This window comes from Mesoplodon mirus (genome assembly GCF_964341445.2).
Source record: "Mesoplodon mirus genome assembly, chromosome: X".
NCBI classification, from domain to species: Eukaryota; Metazoa; Chordata; class Mammalia; order Artiodactyla; family Ziphiidae; genus Mesoplodon; species Mesoplodon mirus.
In genome coordinates, this window is record NC_138981.1 from 146,768,601 (window position 1) to 146,794,767 (window position 26,167).

Here is a 26,167-nt window from a genome sequence, read left to right on the forward strand (position 1 = left end):
TGTTATAAAGCAAAAAATTAAAAAAAATAAAAATAAAAAATAAAAAAATAAAAAAAAATTAAAAAAAAGAAATAAGAGAGAAGGTCCTTCAGGGAGATAAAAAAAATTGCCTTAGCTATTCATGTATTTTGACTTACATGAACTTTGGATTCAGATTATCAAATTTGCTGAAGAATTCATTTTGTAATTTTATTGGAACTTATTAAATATGTAGCTTAACGTAAGGAGATATTTTTATTAAAATGTGCCCTTTCTTCCTTGAAAATAATCTTTATTTATTCAGATTTTCTTATTATGCCCTTCACAAAATTTCAGAATTTCTCTATAAAAATCTTACATTGAAAAAATTAATTTCTTGACATGTTATAATATTTGTGGGCTTCCCTGGTGGCGCCGTGGTTGAGAGTCCGCCTGCTGATGCAGGGGACGCGGGTTCATGCCCCGGTCCAGGAAGATCCCACATGCCGTGGAGCATCTGGGCCCATGAGCCATGGCCACTGTGCCTGCGCATCAGGAGCCTGTGCTCCGCGGAGGGAGAGGCCACAACAGTGAGAGGCCCGTGTACCGCAAAAAAAAAAGTATTTATTATATTTGCTGCTCTTGAGATTGACTTGGTATAAAAAAAATTGGTAAAAGAAATACTTTTGAGTTGTTATGCTGACTTTTTATCTTACCGGAAATTTCTGCTGAATTATCTTATTCATAGTTTTTCCATTCCTTGCCTTGATTTTGATAAGATTATCATATCATTTGCAAATAATGACAAACTTTCTCTTCCTTTCAGAAGTGGGCAATGTGGTTAACATTTTAAATTTCCAAACCACAACAGATTGACTGATGTGCAGTCTATCTGACACATTCTCTAATTCTTACACTGCTTATTCTTTTCTTATTCTATTGACTAGGACTTATAGAACAATGTGCAATAGTTGTGGTCTCCAAACTTTAACTTTAAAGTTTTATCATTAAATATATTTGCTAAAGGATCTTTAAAAAATCCTTCTCTCGTTAGGTTAAGGAATTTCCTTATTTTACTAATTTACTAAGCAGTTTTTTTTCATAGATGCCTTTTCTATAGCCATTGAAATCACCATTAAAACATGTATTAATGTGATAACATTAACAGTACCTAGATTTTTTTGCTACTCATCATGACTTTATTTCTGGAATATGTACTACTTTATCATTATTAACAAATTTTGCGTTCAATTTACTTATAATTTATTTAGAAAGTTGGGATCTATTTTATGTGTGTGTATATGTATGTATGTAATTAAAAGTGGTACCTAACTCTGTTCATTTAAACACTTCCATTTAATTTTACCACTTTTGTTTATTAAGTACCTGAGAAGTAAACTATCATTTCTTCATGGGGAACCTCTCTGAACTCCAGCCTAAATTAGAGCCCTTTGTTAGCCCTCTCACTGTACCCTGTATTATAACTACGTAGTTATCTATGAAGTGGATTATTGACCGAGTCACCCACTAGGCTTTAAGTTCCATAAGGTCCGGGGATTTTATCTGTTTAACTCACTGCTGTAATCCTGGGACCTAACTTGCAATTAGTACATAGTAGACACTTTAAAAATTATCTGTAGAATGAACACATGATTAAATAAATAGTAGTTTGAAAGCTGAAAAAAAAGAAAAAAGAAAGAAAGAAAAAGAAACAGAAGACAAATGTGCATAAATTATGCCTCTTGAAACTGTCGGTTTGAAATATGGATGCCTTTGAATTTTTTTGGTCGATATACGACCCCAGGATTTGTTTTCAGTGCAGGTGTGATTTACAGGCCTGCAATTATTTTGAATATCAACTGACCATTAACGCTGGGATTAAAGCTGCTGTCGTGTGAAACGCCCACAAGGTGGCAGCTGTTCTACTTTACCAAATCTGGTTACTAGGGCAACAGAGCCTCAATGGAAGTTGTGTTCTAGGTTGTAATTTAGAATGGCGTGTGCCAGGGAAAAGCCCCTTAAGTATATGTCTCACTACTTCTTGTTCGTTTATTTAATTTAATTTTTATTTTTATCACAGCAAGTTTGATTACAAAGTTTGGCTTGTTCTAGGTGTGCAAGATGTGGTTCTTTTACACATAAACATATGTCTATTCTTCCTGGAATCCTTTTCCCATGTACGTTATGACAGGATGTTGAGTAGTCTTCTCTTGGTATTCCGTAGGTCTTTGGTGATGATATATTTCACCTGTGTTTGTATATGTCTGTTAACCCCAATATCCTAATGTATCCAATCCTCACAAATTTCCATTGGTGAACCATAAGTTTGTTGAATGAATCAGTGGTTGCCCTTCTCTGTGGAAATATCTTCACTGGTATCCATTTATAGGTAATACCTAAAAGTGATATCATACGATATGTGTCTTTCTCTTTCTGACATACTACACGTTGTGTGATTGCCTCTAGACTCATCTACAGTGCTGCAAATGACATCGTGTCCTTTTTTTCCTTGTCCAATACTCCGTCTGTACATGTACCAGTTTTCTTTGTCCACTCATATGTTGATGGACTTTTTGGTTGCTTCCATGACTTGGCAATTGTAATGCTGCGGCAATGCACATTCGCCTCCCTGTGTCTTTCCAATTCTGTCTTCTTAGGTTATAGGCCCAGGAGTGGGCCTGCTGGATCATATGGTAGAAAAATATTTACGTAGTAAAAGCACCTCCATTCTGTTCTCGTTAGTGGCTCTTACCAGGTCACATCCCACTTAAAGTTGAGGGTATGCACTTCTGCACAACACCTTCAGCATTTATTGTTTGTAGTTTTTTTTTTGCTGAAGTTTATTCTGACAAGTGTGAGCTGCTATATGTTTGTGGTTGGATTTGCATTCGTCTCATAATCCATTGAAATTGAGCTTTCTGGCATGTCCTTTTTTTATTCAAACTGTGAGTAGAGCTTACCTCTTCCAATTGTTTTCGTGAAGTATGTGTGACATTTAGAAATATTTTGGCCATTACCTCCCTAATGACATTCTGAGGGCAGGTTTCATTTACAGCCCTCCAGTACTGGTGCATATGAAGTGACCCTTAGCACAGTTTTTAAAGCTGCTGTTGCAGGTCACTGCCAGAGGGTGGCAGCATTTCTGCTTTTCACAAGCTTTTAACTAGGGAAACAGACTACCTTGCAGTGGTATTTCTCGGTTATAAATTAGAGTGGAATGTGCCTGGATAAACCCCCAAAGGTGATGTGTTTTTTTTTTTTACTTTTGTTTGTTTTCTAGATTGAGTTTATATTTTTTTATTGGAGTCATATTCCATTGTGTACATGGACCACTTCTTCTTTGTGCATTCCTCTGTTGATGGACATTTTCGTAGCTTCCAAGTTTTGGCTATGATAAATATTGCTGGAGGGCAGGATTGCCAGGCTGTTTTTTTCTTGTTTTGCAGTACGTAGGCCACTCACTGCCATGGCCACTCCGATTGCAGAGCACAGGCTCTGGACGCACAGGCCCAGCAGCCATAGCTCACGGGACCAGCCGCTCCACGGCATGTGTGATTTTCCCGAACCGGGGCATAAACCCGTGTCCCCTGCTTCGGCGGCGGACTCTCAACCACTGCGCCACCAGTGAAGTCCAGCCTGTGTCTTTTTGATTCTCATCCTCTCAGGCGATAGGGCCAGCAGTGGGCATGCTTGATTGAATGGTAGCTCAGTACTTACCTTTTCAATGCACCTCCTTTGTGTTTTCCTTACTGGCTCTTAGCATGTCCCACGTTGAACCAAGCCTAGGCATTTTTCCACAACCCCTTCAGCATTTATTGTTTGCAGAATTTTTGCTGATGGTCATTCTGACTGTTGTGAGCTGATAGGATTTTTGTAATTTGGATTTGCATGTCCTTAATTCTTTCTAAGGTTCATTTTTCCACACCTTTTAAAATTTCTGTTAATGAACAAATGAAAAAAACGTAGAATACAATTAACCTCTTGAAATTGTCTTCTTGAAAGGTTGCCCTCAAAATTGAATGTTTTGGTCAATATTCGCTCCCAGGATTGTTTTTGAGGGCAGGTGTCATTCACAGGCCTGTAATGAGTGTGAATATTTAGTGACCATTAGCACTGGGTTTAAAGCTGCTGTTGTGGTAAGCAGCCACTAGGCGGCAGCATTTCTCCATTCACAAATCTCGTTACTAGGGCAGCAGAGCCGTTCTGGAATCCCTGTTCCTAGGTTGTAAATTAAAATGGAATGTACCAGGAGAAAACCCCATAATTTTATGTTACATTATTTCTTGTTTTTGTTTTAGTTTTTTTAATAGGGGCAATGATTAGAATATTGTTTGTCCTAGGTGTACACAATCTGGTTCATTTGTGCCTAACACATATATATATATATATATATATATATATATATATATATATATATATTCATGCACAGATCCCCTTCCCATGTCAATTATTGCAGAGTGTTCCATAGACCTCCCTTGCTATATGGTCGGTCTTTTTGTTATGTGTATTTAATAGGTATTTGTACACGTATGGTAACCCTAATCTTAATTTTTCCATTCCCCCCACCTTTCCTTTTAGATAAGCCTAGTTTGTTTTCTAAGTGTGTGAGTGTCTTTCTCTGTGCAAATATGTTCATTTGTGTCAGTTGTTAGATAATGCCTGTAAGTGATATCATAGGATATGTCTTTTGCTTTCCGACTTACCTCATGTTCTGTGATTATCTCTAGGCTCAACTATGGTGCCTGAAAGAGCAGTGTTTCATTGTTTTCCATGGCTAATATTCCATTGTGTACATGGACCACTTCTTCTTTTTCAACTGATATGGTGATGGACATTTTGGTTGCTTCCGTGTCTTGGCTATTGTGAAAATTCCTGCAGTGCAGCTGTTGAAGCCTGTGCCTTCTCGACTCTGGACTTGTCAGGTGAGAGTCTCAGCGGTGGGCCTGCTGAAAGGAATGGTGGCTCAATTTTTACTTTTAAACACAGCTCCTTTCTATTCTCATTATTGGCTGTCAGCACTTTACATCTCACCAGCAGCTACAGGGTACACAGTTCTCTAAAACACCTTCAGCATTTAATGTTTGTAGACTTGCAGCTGATGGTAGTTGACATGTGTGAGTTGGAATCATTTTGGAGGTTAGATTTGCATGAGTCTAATAATTACTGATGTTGAGCTTTTATCCATTTTCCTCTTTTTTGAAAATGAGTGAGTAAAACTTACCCCTCCATCCAATCTCCTTGAAAAATTTAACACTTTTGAATTTTTTTGGCCATTCCCTACCTCCGCACAATTTTTTAGGGCAGGTGTCCTTTACAGCCCTGAATCCTTGTGAATGTTAAGTGACCATTAGCTGTGGGTTCAAAGCCGCTCTTGTGGGAAACGGCCACAAGGCGGCAGCATTTCTACATTTCCAACTCTGGGATTTTGGACCACAGAGCTTTCGTGGCAATCGTGGTAGTAAGCTGCGAATTAGAGTGCAATGTGCCAGTGCAAACCCCCAAGAGCTTATATCTCCTAAATTGTTGTTTGCTTTTTAAATTTAATTATCAGAGGAAATTTGATCAAAATGTAGATTCTCCTAGGTGTACAGTTTCTGGTTCATCCTATCAATGTATCTGTCTATATGCCTCTTTGGATCCATTCCCGTGTATGTTATTATAGAGTGTTGAGTAGACCTCTCTTTGTATTCCTTAGGTATTTTGTGATTATATATTTCCTATGTATTAGTATATGTCTGTTAACCCCCATATCCTAATTCATACATTCCTTACACCTTTCCATTTGGTTAAACATAATTTGGTTTTCTGAATCTATGCGTGTCCTTCTCTTGGAAATTATTTCATGGGTATCAATTCTTAGGTAACACCTATAAGTGATGTCATAGGATGTCTGTCTTACGGTTTCTTTCTTACTTCCAGTGTGGTGATTATCGCTAGGTCCTTCTATGGTGGTGCCAACGGCACTGTTCCATGCTTTTTCATGGCTAAGATTCCATTGTGTACATGGACGACTTCTTCTTGGTGCATTTTTCTGTTGATGCACATTTTGGTTTCTTCCAGGTTTGGCTATGGTACACCTTGCTGCAGTGCAGGATTGCCAGCCTGTGTGTTTTTGATTCTGGTCTACTCAGGTGATAGGCCCATGAGTGGGCCTACCAGATCACATGGTAGCTCCATTTTTACCCTTAAACGCACCTCCATTCTGTTCTCACGACTGGCTCTTACCAGGTTGCAACCCACCAGCAGCTAAAGGGTACGCAGTTCTCTAAAACCCCTTCAGCATTTATTTTTTGTAGACTTTTTTTGCTGATGATCATTCTGACGGCTGTCAGGTGAACGTTTGTGTACACTGGATTTGCATGGCTTTATTGATTCCTGATGTTCAGCCTTTTTCCATTCCCGTTGTTTTAAGAAAAAAGAAAGAGTGGGAGGGAGACGCAAAAGGGAGGGGATATGGAAACATGTATATGTATAACTGATTAAATTTGTTATAAAGCAAAAAATTAAAAAAAATAAAAATAAAAAATAAAAAAATAAAAAAAAAATTAAAAAAAAGAAATAAGAGAGAAGGTCCTTCAGGGAGATAAAAAAAATTGCCTTAGCTATTCATGTATTTTGACTTACATGAACTTTGGATTCAGATTATCAAATTTGCTGAAGAATTCATTTTGTAATTTTATTGGAACTTATTAAATATGTAGCTTAACGTAAGGAGATATTTTTATTAAAATGTGCCCTTTCTTCCTTGAAAATAATCTTTATTTATTCAGATTTTCTTATTATGCCCTTCACAAAATTTCAGAATTTCTCTATAAAAATCTTACATTGAAAAAATTAATTTCTTGACATGTTATAATATTTGTGGGCTTCCCTGGTGGCGCCGTGGTTGAGAGTCCGCCTGCTGATGCAGGGGACGCGGGTTCATGCCCCGGTCCAGGAAGATCCCACATGCCGTGGAGCGTCTGGGCCCATGAGCCATGGCCACTGTGCCTGCGCATCAGGAGCCTGTGCTCCGCGGAGGGAGAGGCCACAACAGTGAGAGGCCCGTGTACCGCAAAAAAAAAAAGTATTTATTATATTTGCTGCTCTTGAGATTGACTTGGTATAAAAAAAATTGGTAAAAGAAATACTTTTGAGTTGTTATGCTGACTTTTTATCTTACCGGAAATTTCTGCTGAATTATCTTATTCATAGTTTTTCCATTCCTTGCCTTGATTTTGATAAGATTATCATATCATTTGCAAATAATGACAAACTTTCTCTTCCTTTCAGAAGTGGGCAATGTGGTTAACATTTTAAATTTCCAAACCACAACAGATTGACTGATGTGCAGTCTATCTGACACATTCTCTAATTCTTACACTGCTTATTCTTTTCTTATTCTATTGACTAGGACTTATAGAACAATGTGCAATAGTTGTGGTCTCCAAACTTTAACTTTAAAGTTTTATCATTAAATATATTTGCTAAAGGATCTTTAAAAAATCCTTCTCTCGTTAGGTTAAGGAATTTCCTTATTTTACTAATTTACTAAGCAGTTTTTTTTCATAGATGCCTTTTCTATAGCCATTGAAATCACCATTAAAACATGTATTAATGTGATAACATTAACAGTACCTAGATTTTTTTGCTACTCATCATGACTTTATTTCTGGAATATGTACTACTTTATCATTATTAACAAATTTTGCGTTCAATTTACTTATAATTTATTTAGAAAGTTGGGATCTATTTTATGTGTGTGTATATGTATGTATGTAATTAAAAGTGGTACCTAACTCTGTTCATTTAAACACTTCCATTTAATTTTACCACTTTTGTTTATTAAGTACCTGAGAAGTAAACTATCATTTCTTCATGGGGAACCTCTCTGAACTCCAGCCTAAATTAGAGCCCTTTGTTAGCCCTCTCACTGTACCCTGTATTATAACTACGTAGTTATCTATGAAGTGGATTATTGACCGAGTCACCCACTAGGCTTTAAGTTCCATAAGGTCCGGGGATTTTATCTGTTTAACTCACTGCTGTAATCCTGGGACCTAACTTGCAATTAGTACATAGTAGACACTTTAAAAATTATCTGTAGAATGAACACATGATTAAATAAATAGTAGTTTGAAAGCTGAAAAAAAAGAAAAAAGAAAGAAAGAAAAAGAAACAGAAGACAAATGTGCATAAATTATGCCTCTTGAAACTGTCGGTTTGAAATATGGATGCCTTTGAATTTTTTTGGTCGATATACGACCCCAGGATTTGTTTTCAGTGCAGGTGTGATTTACAGGCCTGCAATTATTTTGAATATCAACTGACCATTAACGCTGGGATTAAAGCTGCTGTCGTGTGAAACGCCCACAAGGTGGCAGCTGTTCTACTTTACCAAATCTGGTTACTAGGGCAACAGAGCCTCAATGGAAGTTGTGTTCTAGGTTGTAATTTAGAATGGCGTGTGCCAGGGAAAAGCCCCTTAAGTATATGTCTCACTACTTCTTGTTCGTTTATTTAATTTAATTTTTATTTTTATCACAGCAAGTTTGATTACAAAGTTTGGCTTGTTCTAGGTGTGCAAGATGTGGTTCTTTTACACATAAACATATGTCTATTCTTCCTGGAATCCTTTTCCCATGTACGTTATGACAGGATGTTGAGTAGTCTTCTCTTGGTATTCCGTAGGTCTTTGGTGATGATATATTTCACCTGTGTTTGTATATGTCTGTTAACCCCAATATCCTAATGTATCCAATCCTCACAAATTTCCATTGGTGAACCATAAGTTTGTTGAATGAATCAGTGGTTGCCCTTCTCTGTGGAAATATCTTCACTGGTATCCATTTATAGGTAATACCTAAAAGTGATATCATACGATATGTGTCTTTCTCTTTCTGACATACTACACGTTGTGTGATTGCCTCTAGACTCATCTACAGTGCTGCAAATGACATCGTGTCCTTTTTTTCCTTGTCCAATACTCCGTCTGTACATGTACCAGTTTTCTTTGTCCACTCATATGTTGATGGACTTTTTGGTTGCTTCCATGACTTGGCAATTGTAATGCTGCGGCAATGCACATTCGCCTCCCTGTGTCTTTCCAATTCTGTCTTCTTAGGTTATAGGCCCAGGAGTGGGCCTGCTGGATCATATGGTAGAAAAATATTTACGTAGTAAAAGCACCTCCATTCTGTTCTCGTTAGTGGCTCTTACCAGGTCACATCCCACTTAAAGTTGAGGGTATGCACTTCTGCACAACACCTTCAGCATTTATTGTTTGTAGTGTTATTTTTTGATGAAGTTTATTCTGACAAGTGTGAGCTGCTATATGTTTGTGGTTGGATTTGCATTCGTCTCATAATCCATTGAAATTGAGCTTTCTGGCATGTCCTTTTTTTATTCAAACTGTGAGTAGAGCTTACCTCTTCCAATTGTTTTCGTGAAGTATGTGTGACATTTAGAAATATTTTGGCCATTACCTCCCTAATGACATTCTGAGGGCAGGTTTCATTTACAGCCCTCCAGTACTGGTGCATATGAAGTGACCCTTAGCACAGTTTTTAAAGCTGCTGTTGCAGGTCACTGCCAGAGGGTGGCAGCATTTCTGCTTTTCACAAGCTTTTAACTAGGGAAACAGACTACCTTGCAGTGGTATTTCTCGGTTATAAATTAGAGTGGAATGTGCCTGGATAAACCCCCAAAGGTGATGTGTTTTTTTTTTTTTACTTTTGTTTGTTTTCTAGATTGAGTTTATATTTTTTTATTGGAGTCATATTCCATTGTGTACATGGACCACTTCTTCTTTGTGCATTCCTCTGTTGATGGACATTTTCGTAGCTTCCAAGTTTTGGCTATGATAAATATTGCTGGAGGGCAGGATTGCCAGGCTGTTTTTTTCTTGTTTTGCAGTACGTAGGCCACTCACTGCCATGGCCACTCCGATTGCAGAGCACAGGCTCTGGATGCACAGGCCCAGCAGCCATAGCTCACGGGACCAGCCGCTCCACGGCATGTGTGATTTTCCCGAACCGGGGCATAAACCCGTGTCCCCTGCTTCGGCGGCGGACTCTCAACCACTGCGCCACCAGTGAAGTCCAGCCTGTGTCTTTTTGATTCTCATCCTCTCAGGCGATAGGGCCAGCAGTGGGCATGCTTGATTGAATGGTAGCTCAGTACTTACCTTTTCAATGCACCTCCTTTGTGTTTTCCTTACTGGCTCTTAGCATGTCCCACGTTGAACCAAGCCTAGGCATTTTTCCACAACCCCTTCAGCATTTATTGTTTGCAGAATTTTTGCTGATGGTCATTCTGACTGTTGTGAGCTGATAGGATTTTTGTAATTTGGATTTGCATGTCCTTAATTCTTTCTAAGGTTCATTTTTCCACACCTTTTAAAATTTCTGTTAATGAACAAATGAAAAAAACGTAGAATACAATTAACCTCTTGAAATTGTCTTCTTGAAAGGTTGCCCTCAAAATTGAATGTTTTGGTCAATATTCGCTCCCAGGATTGTTTTTGAGGGCAGGTGTCATTCACAGGCCTGTAATGAGTGTGAATATTTAGTGACCATTAGCACTGGGTTTAAAGCTGCTGTTGTGGTAAGCAGCCACTAGGCGGCAGCATTTCTCCATTCACAAATCTCGTTACTAGGGCAGCAGAGCCGTTCTGGAATCCCTGTTCCTAGGTTGTAAATTAAAATGGAATGTGCCAGGAGAAAACCCCATAAGTTTATGTTACATTATTTCTTGTTTGTTGTTTTAGTTTTTTTAATAGGGGCAATGATTAGAATATTGTTTGTCCTAGGTGTACACAATCTGGTTCATTTGTGCCTAACATATACATATATATATATATATATATATATATATATATATATATTCATGCACAGATCCCCTTCCCATGTCAATTATTGCAGAGTGTTCCATAGACCTCCCTTGCTATATGGTCGGTCTTTTTGTTATGTGTATTTAATAGGTATTTGTACACGTATGGTAACCCTAATCTTAATTTTTCCATTCCCCCCACCTTTCCTTTTAGATAAGCCTAGTTTGTTTTCTAAGTGTGTGAGTGTCTTTCTCTGTGCAAATATGTTCATTTGTGTCAGTTGTTAGATAATGCCTGTAAGTGATATCATAGGATATGTCTTTTGCTTTCCGACTTACCTCATGTTCTGTGATTATCTCTAGGCTCAACTATGGTGCCTGAAAGAGCAGTGTTTCATTGTTTTCCATGGCTAATATTCCATTGTGTACATGGACCACTTCTTCTTTTTCAACTGATATGGTGATGGACATTTTGGTTGCTTCCGTGTCTTGGCTATTGTGAAAATTCCTGCAGTGCAGCTGTTGAAGCCTGTGCCTTCTCGACTCTGGACTTGTCAGGTGAGAGTCTCAGCGGTGGGCCTGCTAAACGGAATGGTGTCTCAATTTTTACTTTTAAACGCAGCTCCTTTCTATTCTTATTATTGGCTGTCACCACTTTACATCTCACCAGCAGCTAGAGGGTACACAGTTCCCTAAAACACCTTCAGCATTTAATGTTTGTAGACTTGCAGCTGATGGTAGTTGACATGTGTGAGTTGGAATCATTTTGGAGGTTAGATTTGCATGAGTCTAATAATTACTGATGTTGAGCTTTTATCCATTTTCCTCTTTTTCGAAAATGAGTGAGTAAAACTTACCCCTCCATCCAATCTCCTTGAAAAATTTAACACTTTTGAATTTTTTTGGCCATTCCCTACCTCCGCACAATTTTTTAGGGCAGGTGTCCTTTACAGCCCTGAATCCTTGTGAATGTTAAGTGACCATTAGCTGTGGGTTCAAAGCCGCTCTTGTGGGAAACGGCCACAAGGCGGCAGCATTTCTACATTTCCAACTCTGGGATTTTGGGCCACAGAGCTTTCGTGGCAATCGTGGTAGTAAGCTGCGAATTAGAGTGCAATGTGCCAGTGCAAACCCCCAAGAGCTTATATCTCCTAAATTGTTGTTTGCTTTTTAAATTTAATTATCAGAGGAAATTTGATCAAAATGTAGATTCTCCGAGGTGTACAGTTTCTGGTTCATCCTATCAATGTATCTGTCTATATTCCTCTTTGGATCCATTCCCGTGTATGTTATTATAGAGTGTTGAGTAGACCTCTCTTTGTATTCCTTAGGTATTTTGTGATTATATATTTCCTATGTATTAGTATATGTCTGTTAACCCCCATATCCTAATTCATACATTCCTTACACCTTTCCATTTGGTTAAACATAATTTGGTTTTCTGAATCTATGCGTGTCCTTCTCTTGGAAATTATTTCATGGGTATCAATTCTTAGGTAACACCTATAAGTGATGTCATAGGATGTCTGTCTTACGGTTTCTTTCTTACTTCCAGTGTGGTGATTATCGCTAGGTCCTTCTATGGTGGTGCCAACGGCACTGTTCCATGCTTTTTCATGGCTAAGATTCCATTGTGTACATGGACGACTTCTTCTTGGTGCATTTTTCTGTTGATGCACATTTTGGTTTCTTCCAGGTTTGGCTATGGTACACCTTGCTGCAGTGCAGGATTGCCAGCCTGTGTGTTTTTGATTCTGGTCTACTCAGGTGATAGGCCCATGAGTGGGCCTACCAGATCACATGGTAGCTCCATTTTTACCCTTAAACGCACCTCCATTCTGTTCTCACGACTGGCTCTTACCAGGTTGCAACCCACCAGCAGCTAAAGGGTACGCAGTTCTCTAAAACCCCTTCAGCATTTATTTTTTGTAGACTTTTTTTGCTGATGATCATTCTGACGGCTGTCAGGTGAACGTTTGTGTACACTGGATTTGCATGGCTTTATTGATTCCTGATGTTCAGCCTTTTTCCATTCCCGTTGTTTTAAGAAAAAAGAAAGAGTGGGAGGGAGACGCAAAAGGGAGGGGATATGGAAACATGTATATGTATAACTGATTAAATTTGTTATAAAGCAAAAAATTAAAAAAAATAAAAATAAAAAATAAAAAAATAAAAAAAATTAAAAAAAAAGAAATAAGAGAGAAGGTCCTTCAGGGAGATAAAAAAAAATTGCCTTAGCTATTCATGTATTTTGACTTACATGAACTTTGGATTCAGATTATCAAATTTGCTGAAGAATTCATTTTGTAATTTTATTGGAACTTATTAAATATGTAGCTTAACGTAAGGAGATATTTTTATCAAAATGTGCCCTTTCTTCCTTGAAAATAATCTTTATTTATTCAGATTTTCTTATTATGCCCTTCACAAAATTTCAGAATTTCTCTATAAAAATCTAACATTGAAAAAATTAATTTCTTGACATGTTATAATATTTGTGGGCTTCCCTGGTGGCGCCGTGGTTGAGAGTCCGCCTGCTGATGCAGGGGACGCGGGTTCATGCCCCGGTCCAGGAAGATCCCACATGCCGTGGAGCGTCTGGGCCCATGAGCCATGGCCACTGTGCCTGCGCAGCAGGAGCCTGTGCTCCGCGGCGGGAGAGGCCACAACAGTGAGAGGCCCGTGTACCGCAAAAAAAAAAAGTATTTATTATATTTGCTGCTCTTGAGAATGACTTGGTATAAAAAAAATTGGTAAAAGAAATACTTTTGAGTTGTTATGCTGACTTTTTATCTTACCGGAAATTTCTGCTGAATTATCTTATTCATAGTTTTTCCATTCCTTGCCTTGATTTTGATAAGATTATCATATCATTTGCAAATAATGACAAACTTTCTCTTCCTTTCAGAAGTGGGCAATGTGGTTAACATTTTAAATTTCCAAACCACAACAGATTGACTGATGTGCAGTCTATCTGACACATTCTCTAATTCTTACACTGCTTATTCTTTTCTTATTCTATTGACTAGGACTTATAGAACAATGTGCAATAGTTGTGGTCTCCAAACTTTAACTTTAAAGTTTTATCATTAAATATATTTGCTAAAGGATCTTTAAAAAATCCTTCTCTCGTTAGGTTAAGGAATTTCCTTATTTTACTAATTTACTAAGCAGTTTTTTTTCATAGATGCCTTTTCTATAGCCATTGAAATCACCATTAAAACATGTATTAATGTGATAACATTAACAGTACCTAGATTTTTTTGCTACTCATCATGACTTTATTTCTGGAATATGTACTACTTTATCATTATTAACAAATTTTGCGTTCAATTTACTTATAATTTATTTAGAAAGTTGGGATCTATTTTATGTGTGTGTATATGTATGTATGTAATTAAAAGTGGTACCTAACTCTGTTCATTTAAACACTTCCATTTAATTTTACCACTTTTGTTTATTAAGTACCTGAGAAGTAAACTATCATTTCTTCATGGGGAACCTCTCTGAACTCCAGCCTAAATTAGAGCCCTTTGTTAGCCCTCTCACTGTACCCTGTATTATAACTACGTAGTTATCTATGAAGTGGATTATTGACCGAGTCACCCACTAGGCTTTAAGTTCCATAAGGTCCGGGGATTTTATCTGTTTAACTCACTGCTGTAATCCTGGGACCTAACTTGCAATTAGTACATAGTAGACACTTTAAAAATTATCTGTAGAATGAACACATGATTAAATAAATAGTAGTTTGAAAGCTGAAAAAAAAGAAAAAAGAAAGAAAGAAAAAGAAACAGAAGACAAATGTGCATAAATTATGCCTCTTGAAACTGTCGGTTTGAAATATGGATGCCTTTGAATTTTTTTGGTCGATATACGACCCCAGGATTTGTTTTCAGTGCAGGTGTGATTTACAGGCCTGCAATTATTTTGAATATCAACTGACCATTAACGCTGGGATTAAAGCTGCTGTCGTGTGAAACGCCCACAAGGTGGCAGCTGTTCTACTTTACCAAATCTGGTTACTAGGGCAACAGAGCCTCAATGGAAGTTGTGTTCTAGGTTGTAATTTAGAATGGCGTGTGCCAGGGAAAAGCCCCTTAAGTATATGTCTCACTACTTCTTGTTCGTTTATTTAATTTAATTTTTATTTTTATCACAGCAAGTTTGATTACAAAGTTTGGCTTGTTCTAGGTGTGCAAGATGTGGTTCTTTTACACATAAACATATGTCTATTCTTCCTGGAATCCTTTTCCCATGTACGTTATGACAGGATGTTGAGTAGTCTTCTCTTGGTATTCCGTAGGTCTTTGGTGATGATATATTTCACCTGTGTTTGTATATGTCTGTTAACCCCAATATCCTAATGTATCCAATCCTCACAAATTTCCATTGGTGAACCATAAGTTTGTTGAATGAATCAGTGGTTGCCCTTCTCTGTGGAAATATCTTCACTGGTATCCATTTATAGGTAATACCTAAAAGTGATATCATACGATATGTGTCTTTCTCTTTCTGACATACTACACGTTGTGTGATTGCCTCTAGACTCATCTACAGTGCTGCAAATGACATCGTGTCCTTTTTTTCCTTGTCCAATACTCCGTCTGTACATGTACCAGTTTTCTTTGTCCACTCATATGTTGATGGACTTTTTGGTTGCTTCCATGACTTGGCAATTGTAATGCTGCGGCAATGCACATTCGCCTCCCTGTGTCTTTCCAATTCTGTCTTCTTAGGTTATAGGCCCAGGAGTGGGCCTGCTGGATCATATGGTAGAAAAATATTTACGTAGTAAAAGCACCTCCATTCTGTTCTCGTTAGTGGCTCTTACCAGGTCACATCCCACTTAAAGTTGAGGGTATGCACTTCTGCACAACACCTTCAGCATTTATTGTTTGTAGTTTTTTTTTTGCTGAAGTTTATTCTGACAAGTGTGAGCTGCTATATGTTTGTGGTTGGATTTGCATTCGTCTCATAATCCATTGAAATTGAGCTTTCTGGCATGTCCTTTTTTTATTCAAACTGTGAGTAGAGCTTACCTCTTCCAATTGTTTTCGTGAAGTATGTGTGACATTTAGAAATATTTTGGCCATTACCTCCCTAATGACATTCTGAGGGCAGGTTTCATTTACAGCCCTCCAGTACTGGTGCATATGAAGTGACCCTTAGCACAGTTTTTAAAGCTGCTGTTGCAGGTCACTGCCAGAGGGTGGCAGCATTTCTGCTTTTCACAAGCTTTTAACTAGGGAAACAGACTACCTTGCAGTGGTATTTCTCGGTTATAAATTAGAGTGGAATGTGCCTGGATAAACCCCCAAAGGTGATGTGTTTTTTTTTTTTACTTTTGTTTGTTTTCTAGATTGAGTTTATATTTTTTTATTGGAGTCATATTCCATTGTGTACATGGACCACTTCTTCTTTGTGCATTCCTCTGTTGATGGACATTTTCGTAGCTTCCAAGTTTTGGCTATGATAAATATTGCTGGAGGGCAGGATTGCCAGGCTGTTTTTTTCTTGTTTTGCAGTACATAGGCCACTCACTGCCATGGCCACTCCGATTGCAGAGCACAGGCTCTGGACGCACAGGCCCAGCAGCCATAGCTCACGGGACCAGCCGCTCCACGGCATGTGTGATTTTCCCGAACCGGGGCATAAACCCGTGTCCCCTGCTTCGGCGGCGGACTCTCAACCACTGCGCCACCAGTGAAGTCCAGCCTGTGTCTTTTTGATTCTCATCCTCTCAGGCGATAGGGCCAGCAGTGGGCATGCTTGATTGAATGGTAGCTCAGTACTTACCTTTTCAATGCACCTCCTTTGTGTTTTCCTTACTGGCTCTTAGCATGTCCCACGTTGAACCAAGCCTAGGCATTTTTCCACAACCCCTTCAGCATTTATTGTTTGCAGAATTTTTGCTGATGGTCATTCTGACTGTTGTGAGCTGATAGGATTTTTGTAATTTGGATTTGCATGTCCTTAATTCTTTCTAAGGTTCATTTTTCCACACCTTTTAAAATTTCTGTTAATGAACAAATGAAAAAAACGTAGAATACAATTAACCTCTTGAAATTGTCTTCTTGAAAGGTTGCCCTCAAAATTGAATTTTTTGGTCAATATTCGCTCCCAGGATTGTTTTTGAGGGCAGGTGTCATTCACAGGCCTGTAATGAGTGTGAATATTTAGTGACCATTAGCACTGGGTTTAAAGCTGCTGTTGTGGTAAGCAGCCACTAGGCGGCAGCATTTCTCCATTCACAAATCTCGTTACTAGGGCAGCAGAGCCGTTCTGGAATCCCTGTTCCTAGGTTGTAAATTAAAATGGAATGTGCCAGGAGAAAACCCCATAAGTTTATGTTACATTATTTCTTGTTTGTTGTTTTAGTTTTTTTAATAGGGGCAATGATTAGAATATTGTTTGTCCTAGGTGTACACAATCTGGTTCATTTGTGCCTAACATATACATATATATATATATATATATATATATATATATATATATATATATTCATGCACAGATCCCCTTCCCATGTCAATTATTGCAGAGTGTTCCATAGACCTCCCTTGCTATATGGTCGGTCTTTTTGTTATGTGTATTTAATAGGTATTTGTACACGTATGGTAACCCTAATCTTAATTTTTCCATTCCCCCCACCTTTCCTTTTAGATAAGCCTAGTTTGTTTTCTAAGTGTGTGAGTGTCTTTCTCTGTGCAAATATGTTCATTTGTGTCAGTTGTTAGATAATGCCTGTAAGTGATATCATAGGATATGTCTTTTGCTTTCCGACTTACCTCATGTTCTGTGATTATCTCTAGGCTCAACTATGGTGCCTGAAAGAGCAGTGTTTCATTGTTTTCCATGGCTAATATTCCATTGTGTACATGGACCACTTCTTCTTTTTCAACTGATATGGTGATGGACATTTTGGTTGCTTCCGTGTCTTGGCTATTGTGAAAATTCCTGCAGTGCAGCTGTTGAAGCCTGTGCCTTCTCGACTCTGGACTTGTCAGGTGAGAGTCTCAGCGGTGGGCCTGCTGAACGGAATGGTGGCTCAATTTTTACTTTTAAACGCAGCTCCTTTCTATTCTTATTATTGGCTGTCACCACTTTACATCTCACCAGCAGCTAGAGGGTACACAGTTCCCTAAAACACCTTCAGCATTTAATGTTTGTAGACTTGCAGCTGATGGTAGTTGACATGTGTGAGTTGGAATCATTTTGGAGGTTAGATTTGCATGAGTCTAATAATTACTGATGTTGAGCTTTTATCCATTTTCCTCTTTTTCGAAAATGAGTGAGTAAAACTTACCCCTCCATCCAATCTCCTTGAAAAATTTAACACTTTTGAATTTTTTTGGCCATTCCCTACCTCCGCACAATTTTTTAGGGCAGGTGTCCTTTACAGCCCTGAATCCTTGTGAATGTTAAGTGACCATTAGCTGTGGGTTCAAAGCCGCTCTTGTGGGAAACGGCCACAAGGCGGCAGCATTTCTACATTTCCAACTCTGGGATTTTGGGCCACAGAGCTTTCGTGGCAATCGTGGTAGTAAGCTGCGAATTAGAGTGCAATGTGCCAGTGCAAACCCCCAAGAGCTTATATCTCCTAAATTGTTGTTTGCTTTTTAAATTTAATTATCAGAGGAAATTTGATCAAAATGTAGATTCTCCGAGGTGTACAGTTTCTGGTTCATCCTATCAATGTATCTGTCTATATTCCTCTTTGGATCCATTCCCGTGTATGTTATTATAGAGTGTTGAGTAGACCTCTCTTTGTATTCCTTAGGTATTTTGTGATTATATATTTCCTATGTATTAGTATATGTCTGTTAACCCCCATATCCTAATTCATACATTCCTTACACCTTTCCATTTGGTTAAACATAATTTGGTTTTCTGAATCTATGCGTGTCCTTCTCTTGGAAATTATTTCATGGGTATCAATTCTTAGGTAACACCTATAAGTGATGTCATAGGATGTCTGTCTTACGGTTTCTTTCTTACTTCCAGTGTGGTGATTATCGCTAGGTCCTTCTATGGTGGTGCCAACGGCACTGTTCCATGCTTTTTCATGGCTAAGATTCCATTGTGTACATGGACGACTTCTTCTTGGTGCATTTTTCTGTTGATGCACATTTTGGTTTCTTCCAGGTTTGGCTATGGTACACCTTGCTGCAGTGCAGGATTGCCAGCCTGTGTGTTTTTGATTCTGGTCTACTCAGGTGATAGGCCCATGAGTGGGCCTACCAGATCACATGGTAGCTCCATTTTTACCCTTAAACGCACCTCCATTCTGTTCTCACGACTGGCTCTTACCAGGTTGCAACCCACCAGCAGCTAAAGGGTACGCAGTTCTCTAAAACCCCTTCAGCATTTATTTTTTGTAGACTTTTTTTGCTGATGATCATTCTGACGGCTGTCAGGTGAACGTTTGTGTACACTGGATTTGCATGGCTTTATTGATTCCTGATGTTCAGCCTTTTTCCATTCCCGTTGTTTTAAGAAAAAAGAAAGAGTGGGAGGGAGACGCAAAAGGGAGGGGATATGGAAACATGTATATGTATAACTGATTAAATTTGTTATAAAGCAAAAAATTAAAAAAAATAAAAATAAAAAATAAAAAAATAAAAAAAATTAAAAAAAAAGAAATAAGAGAGAAGGTCCTTCAGGGAGATAAAAAAAAATTGCCTTAGCTATTCATGTATTTTGACTTACATGAACTTTGGATTCAGATTATCAAATTTGCTGAAGAATTCATTTTGTAATTTTATTGGAACTTATTAAATATGTAGCTTAACGTAAGGAGATATTTTTATCAAAATGTGCCCTTTCTTCCTTGAAAATAATCTTTATTTATTCAGATTTTCTTATTATGCCCTTCACAAAATTTCAGAATTTCTCTATAAAAATCTAACATTGAAAAAATTAATTTCTTGACATGTTATAATATTTGTGGGCTTCCCTGGTGGCGCCGTGGTTGAGAGTCCGCCTGCTGATGCAGGGGACGCGGGTTCATGCCCCGGTCCAGGAAGATCCCACATGCCGTGGAGCGTCTGGGCCCATGAGCCATGGCCACTGTGCCTGCGCAGCAGGAGCCTGTGCTCCGCGGCGGGAGAGGCCACAACAGTGAGAGGCCCGTGTACCGCAAAAAAAAAAAGTATTTATTATATTTGCTGCTCTTGAGAATGACTTGGTATAAAAAAATTGGTAAAAGAAATACTTTTGAGTTGTTATGCTGACTTTTTATCTTACCGGAAATTTCTGCTGAATTATCTTATTCATAGTTTTTCCATTCCTTGCCTTGATTTTGATAAGATTATCATATCATTTGCAAATAATGACAAACTTTCTCTTCCTTTCAGAAGTGGGCAATGTGGTTAACATTTTAAATTTCCAAACCACAACAGATTGACTGATGTGCAGTCTATCTGACACATTCTCTAATTCTTACACTGCTTATTCTTTTCTTATTCTATTGACTAGGACTTATAGAACAATGTGCAATAGTTGTGGTCTCCAAACTTTAACTTTAAAGTTTTATCATTAAATATATTTGCTAAAGGATCTTTAAAAAATCCTTCTCTCGTTAGGTTAAGGAATTTCCTTATTTTACTAATTTACTAAGCAGTTTTTTTTCATAGATGCCTTTTCTATAGCCATTGAAATCACCATTAAAACATGTATTAATGTGATAACATTAACAGTACCTAGATTTTTTTGCTACTCATCATGACTTTATTTCTGGAATATGTACTACTTTATCATTATTAACAAATTTTGCGTTCAATTTACTTATAATTTATTTAGAAAGTTGGGATCTATTTTATGTGTGTGTATATGTATGTATGTAATTAAAAGTGGTACCTAACTCTGTTCATTTAAACACTTCCATTTAATTTTACCACTTTTGTTTATTAAGTACCTGAGAAGTAAACTATCATTTCTTCATGGGGAACCTCTCTGAACTCCAGCCTAAATTAGAGCCCTTTGTTAGCCCTCTCACTGTACCCTGTATTATAACTACGTAGTTATCTATGAAGTGGATTATTGACCGAGTCACCCACTAGGCTTTAAGTTCCATAAGGTCCGGGGATTTTATCTGTTTAACTCACTGCTGTAATCCTGGGACCTAACTTGCAATTAGTACATAGTAGACACTTTAAAAATTATCTGTAGAATGAACACATGATTAAATAAATAGTAGTTTGAAAGCTGAAAAAAAAGAAAAAAGAAAGAAAGAAAAAGAAACAGAAGACAAATGTGCATAAATTATGCCTCTTGAAACTGTCGGTTTGAAATATGGATGCCTTTGAATTTTTTTGGTCGATATACGACCCCAGGATTTGTTTTCAGTGCAGGTGTGATTTACAGGCCTGCAATTATTTTGAATATCAACTGACCATTAACGCTGGGATTAAAGCTGCTGTCGTGTGAAACGCCCACAAGGTGGCAGCTGTTCTACTTTACCAAATCTGGTTACTAGGGCAACAGAGCCTCAATGGAAGTTGTGTTCTAGGTTGTAATTTAGAATGGCGTGTGCCAGGGAAAAGCCCCTTAAGTATATGTCTCACTACTTCTTGTTCGTTTATTTAATTTAATTTTTATTTTTATCACAGCAAGTTTGATTACAAAGTTTGGCTTGTTCTAGGTGTGCAAGATGTGGTTCTTTTACACATAAACATATGTCTATTCTTCCTGGAATCCTTTTCCCATGTACGTTATGACAGGATGTTGAGTAGTCTTCTCTTGGTATTCCGTAGGTCTTTGGTGATGATATATTTCACCTGTGTTTGTATATGTCTGTTAACCCCAATATCCTAATGTATCCAATCCTCACAAATTTCCATTGGTGAACCATAAGTTTGTTGAATGAATCAGTGGTTGCCCTTCTCTGTGGAAATATCTTCACTGGTATCCATTTATAGGTAATACCTAAAAGTGATATCATACGATATGTGTCTTTCTCTTTCTGACATACTACACGTTGTGTGATTGCCTCTAGACTCATCTACAGTGCTGCAAATGACATCGTGTCCTTTTTTTCCTTGTCCAATACTCCGTCTGTACATGTACCAGTTTTCTTTGTCCACTCATATGTTGATGGACTTTTTGGTTGCTTCCATGACTTGGCAATTGTAATGCTGCGGCAATGCACATTCGCCTCCCTGTGTCTTTCCAATTCTGTCTTCTTAGGTTATAGGCCCAGGAGTGGGCCTGCTGGATCATATGGTAGAAAAATATTTACGTAGTAAAAGCACCTCCATTCTGTTCTCGTTAGTGGCTCTTACCAGGTCACATCCCACTTAAAGTTGAGGGTATGCACTTCTGCACAACACCTTCAGCATTTATTGTTTGTAGTTTTTTTTTGCTGAAGTTTATTCTGACAAGTGTGAGCTGCTATATGTTTGTGGTTGGATTTGCATTCGTCTCCTAATCCATTGAAATTGAGCTTTCTGGCATGTCCTTTTTTTATTCAAACTGTGAGTAGAGCTTACCTCTTCCAATTGTTTTCGTGAAGTATGTGTGACATTTAGAAATATTTTGGCCATTACCTCCCTAATGACATTCTGAGGGCAGGTTTCATTTACAGCCCTCCAGTACTGGTGCATATGAAGTGACCCTTAGCACAGTTTTTAAAGCTGCTGTTGCAGGTCACTGCCAGAGGGTGGCAGCATTTCTGCTTTTCACAAGCTTTTAACTAGGGAAACAGACTACCTTGCAGTGGTATTTCTCGGTTATAAATTAGAGTGGAATGTGCCTGGATAAACCCCCAAAGGTGATGTGTTTTTTTTTTTTACTTTTGTTTGTTTTCTAGATTGAGTTTATATTTTTTTATTGGAGTCATATTCCATTGTGTACATGGACCACTTCTTCTTTGTGCATTCCTCTGTTGATGGACATTTTCGTAGCTTCCAAGTTTTGGCTATGATAAATATTGCTGGAGGGCAGGATTGCCAGGCTGTTTTTTTCTTGTTTTGCAGTACATAGGCCACTCACTGCCATGGCCACTCCGATTGCAGAGCACAGGCTCTGGACGCACAGGCCCAGCAGCCATAGCTCACGGGACCAGCCGCTCCACGGCATGTGTGATTTTCCCGAACCGGGGCATAAACCCGTGTCCCCTGCTTCGGCGGCGGACTCTCAACCACTGCGCCACCAGTGAAGTCCAGCCTGTGTCTTTTTGATTCTCATCCTCTCAGGCGATAGGGCCAGCAGTGGGCATGCTTGATTGAATGGTAGCTCAGTACTTACCTTTTCAATGCACCTCCTTTGTGTTTTCCTTACTGGCTCTTAGCATGTCCCACGTTGAACCAAGCCTAGGCATTTTTCCACAACCCCTTCAGCATTTATTGTTTGCAGAATTTTTGCTGATGGTCATTCTGACTGTTGTGAGCTGATAGGATTTTTGTAATTTGGATTTGCATGTCCTTAATTCTTTCTAAGGTTCATTTTTCCACACCTTTTAAAATTTCTGTTAATGAACAAATGAAAAAAACGTAGAATACAATTAACCTCTTGAAATTGTCTTCTTGAAAGGTTGCCCTCAAAATTGAATTTTTTGGTCAATATTCGCTCCCAGGATTGTTTTTGAGGGCAGGTGTCATTCACAGGCCTGTAATGAGTGTGAATATTTAGTGACCATTAGCACTGGGTTTAAAGCTGCTGTTGTGGTAAGCAGCCACTAGGCGGCAGCATTTCTCCATTCACAAATCTCGTTACTAGGGCAGCAGAGCCGTTCTGGAATCCCTGTTCCTAGGTTGTAAATTAAAATGGAATGTGCCAGGAGAAAACCCCATAAGTTTATGTTACATTATTTCTTGTTTGTTGTTTTAGTTTTTTTAATAGGGGCAATGATTAGAATATTGTTTGTCCTAGGTGTACACAATCTGGTTCATTTGTGCCTAACATATATATATATATATATATATATATATATATATATATATATATATTCATGCACAGATCCCCTTCCCATGTCAATTATTGCAGAGTGTTCCATAGACCTCCCTTGCTATATGGTCGGTCTTTTTGTTATGTGTATTTAATAGGTATTTGTACACGTATGGTAACCCTAATCTTAATTTTTCCATTCCCCCCACCTTTCCTTTTAGATAAGCCTAGTTTGTTTTCTAAGTGTGTGAGTGTCTTTCTCTGTGCAAATATGTTCATTTGTGTCAGTTGTTAGATAATGCCTGTAAGTGATATCATAGGATATGTCTTTTGCTTTCCGACTTACCTCATGTTCTGTGATTATCTCTAGGCTCAACTATGGTGCCTGAAAGAGCAGTGTTTCATTGTTTTCCATGGCTAATATTCCATTGTGTACATGGACCACTTCTTCTTTTTCAACTGATATGGTGATGGACATTTTGGTTGCTTCCGTGTCTTGGCTATTGTGAAAATTCCTGCAGTGCAGCTGTTGAAGCCTGTGCCTTCTCGACTCTGGACTTGTCAGGTGAGAGTCTCAGCGGTGGGCCTGCTGAACGGAATGGTGGCTCAATTTTTACTTTTAAACGCAGCTCCTTTCTATTCTTATTATTGGCTGTCACCACTTTACATCTCACCAGCAGCTAGAGGGTACACAGTTCCCTAAAACACCTTCAGCATTTAATGTTTGTAGACTTGCAGCTGATGGTAGTTGACATGTGTGAGTTGGAATCATTTTGGAGGTTAGATTTGCATGAGTGTAATAATTACTGATGTTGAGCTTTTATCCATTTTCCTCTTTTTTGAAAATGAGTGAGTAAAACTTACCCCTCCATCCAATCTCCTTGAAAAATTTAACACTTTTGAATTTTTTTGGCCATTCCCTACCTCCGCACAATTTTTTAGGGCAGGTGTCCTTTACAGCCCTGAATCCTTGTGAATGTTAAGTGACCATTAGCTGTGGGTTCAAAGCCGCTCTTGTGGGAAACGGCCACAAGGCGGCAGCATTTCTACATTTCCAACTCTGGGATTTTGGGCCACAGAGCTTTCGTGGCAATCGTGGTAGTAAGCTGCGAATTAGAGTGCAATGTGCCAGTGCAAACCCCCAAGAGCTTATATCTCCTAAATTGTTGTTTGCTTTTTAAATTTAATTATCAGAGGAAATTTGATCAAAATGTAGATTCTCCGAGGTGTACAGTTTCTGGTTCATCCTATCAATGTATCTGTCTATATTCCTCTTTGGATCCATTCCCGTGTATGTTATTATAGAGTGTTGAGTAGACCTCTCTTTGTATTCCTTAGGTATTTTGTGATTATATATTTCCTATGTATTAGTATATGTCTGTTAACCCCCATATCCTAATTCATACATTCCTTACACCTTTCTATTTGGTTAAACATAATTTGGTTTTCTGAATCTATGCGTGTCCTTCTCTTGGAAATTATTTCATGGGTATCAATTCTTAGGTAACACCTATAAGTGATGTCATAGGATGTCTGTCTTACGGTTTCTTTCTTACTTCCAGTGTGGTGATTATCGCTAGGTCCTTCTATGGTGGTGCCAACGGCACTGTTCCATGCTTTTTCATGGCTAAGATTCCATTGTGTACATGGACGACTTCTTCTTGGTGCATTTTTCTGTTGATGCACATTTTGGTTTCTTCCAGGTTTGGCTATGGTACACCTTGCTGCAGTGCAGGATTGCCAGCCTGTGTGTTTTTGATTCTGGTCTACTCAGGTGATAGGCCCATGAGTGGGCCTACCAGATCACATGGTAGCTCCATTTTTACCCTTAAACGCACCTCCATTCTGTTCTCACGACTGGCTCTTACCAGGTTGCAACCCACCAGCAGCTAAAGGGTACGCAGTTCTCTAAAACCCCTTCAGCATTTATTTTTTGTAGACTTTTTTTGCTGATGATCATTCTGACGGCTGTCAGGTGAACGTTTGTGTACACTGGATTTGCATGGCTTTATTGATTCCTGATGTTCAGCCTTTTTCCATTCCCGTTGTTTTAAGAAAAAAGAAAGAGTGGGAGGGAGACGCAAAAGGGAGGGGATATGGAAACATGTATATGTATAACTGATTAAATTTGTTATAAAGCAAAAAATTAAAAAAAATAAAAATAAAAAATAAAAAAATTAAAAAAATTAAAAAAAAAGAAATAAGAGAGAAGGTCCTTCAGGGAGATAAAAAAAAATTGCCTTAGCTATTCATATATTTTGACTTACATGAACTTTGGATTCAGATTATCAAATTTGCTGAAGAATTCATTTTGTAATTTTATTGGAACTTATTAAATATGTAGCTTAACGTAAGGAGATATTTTTATCAAAATGTGCCCTTTCTTCCTTGAAAATAATCTTTATTTATTCAGATTTTCTTATTATGCCCTTCACAAAATTTCAGAATTTCTCTATAAAAATCTAACATTGAAAAAATTAATTTCTTGACATGTTATAATATTTGTGGGCTTCCC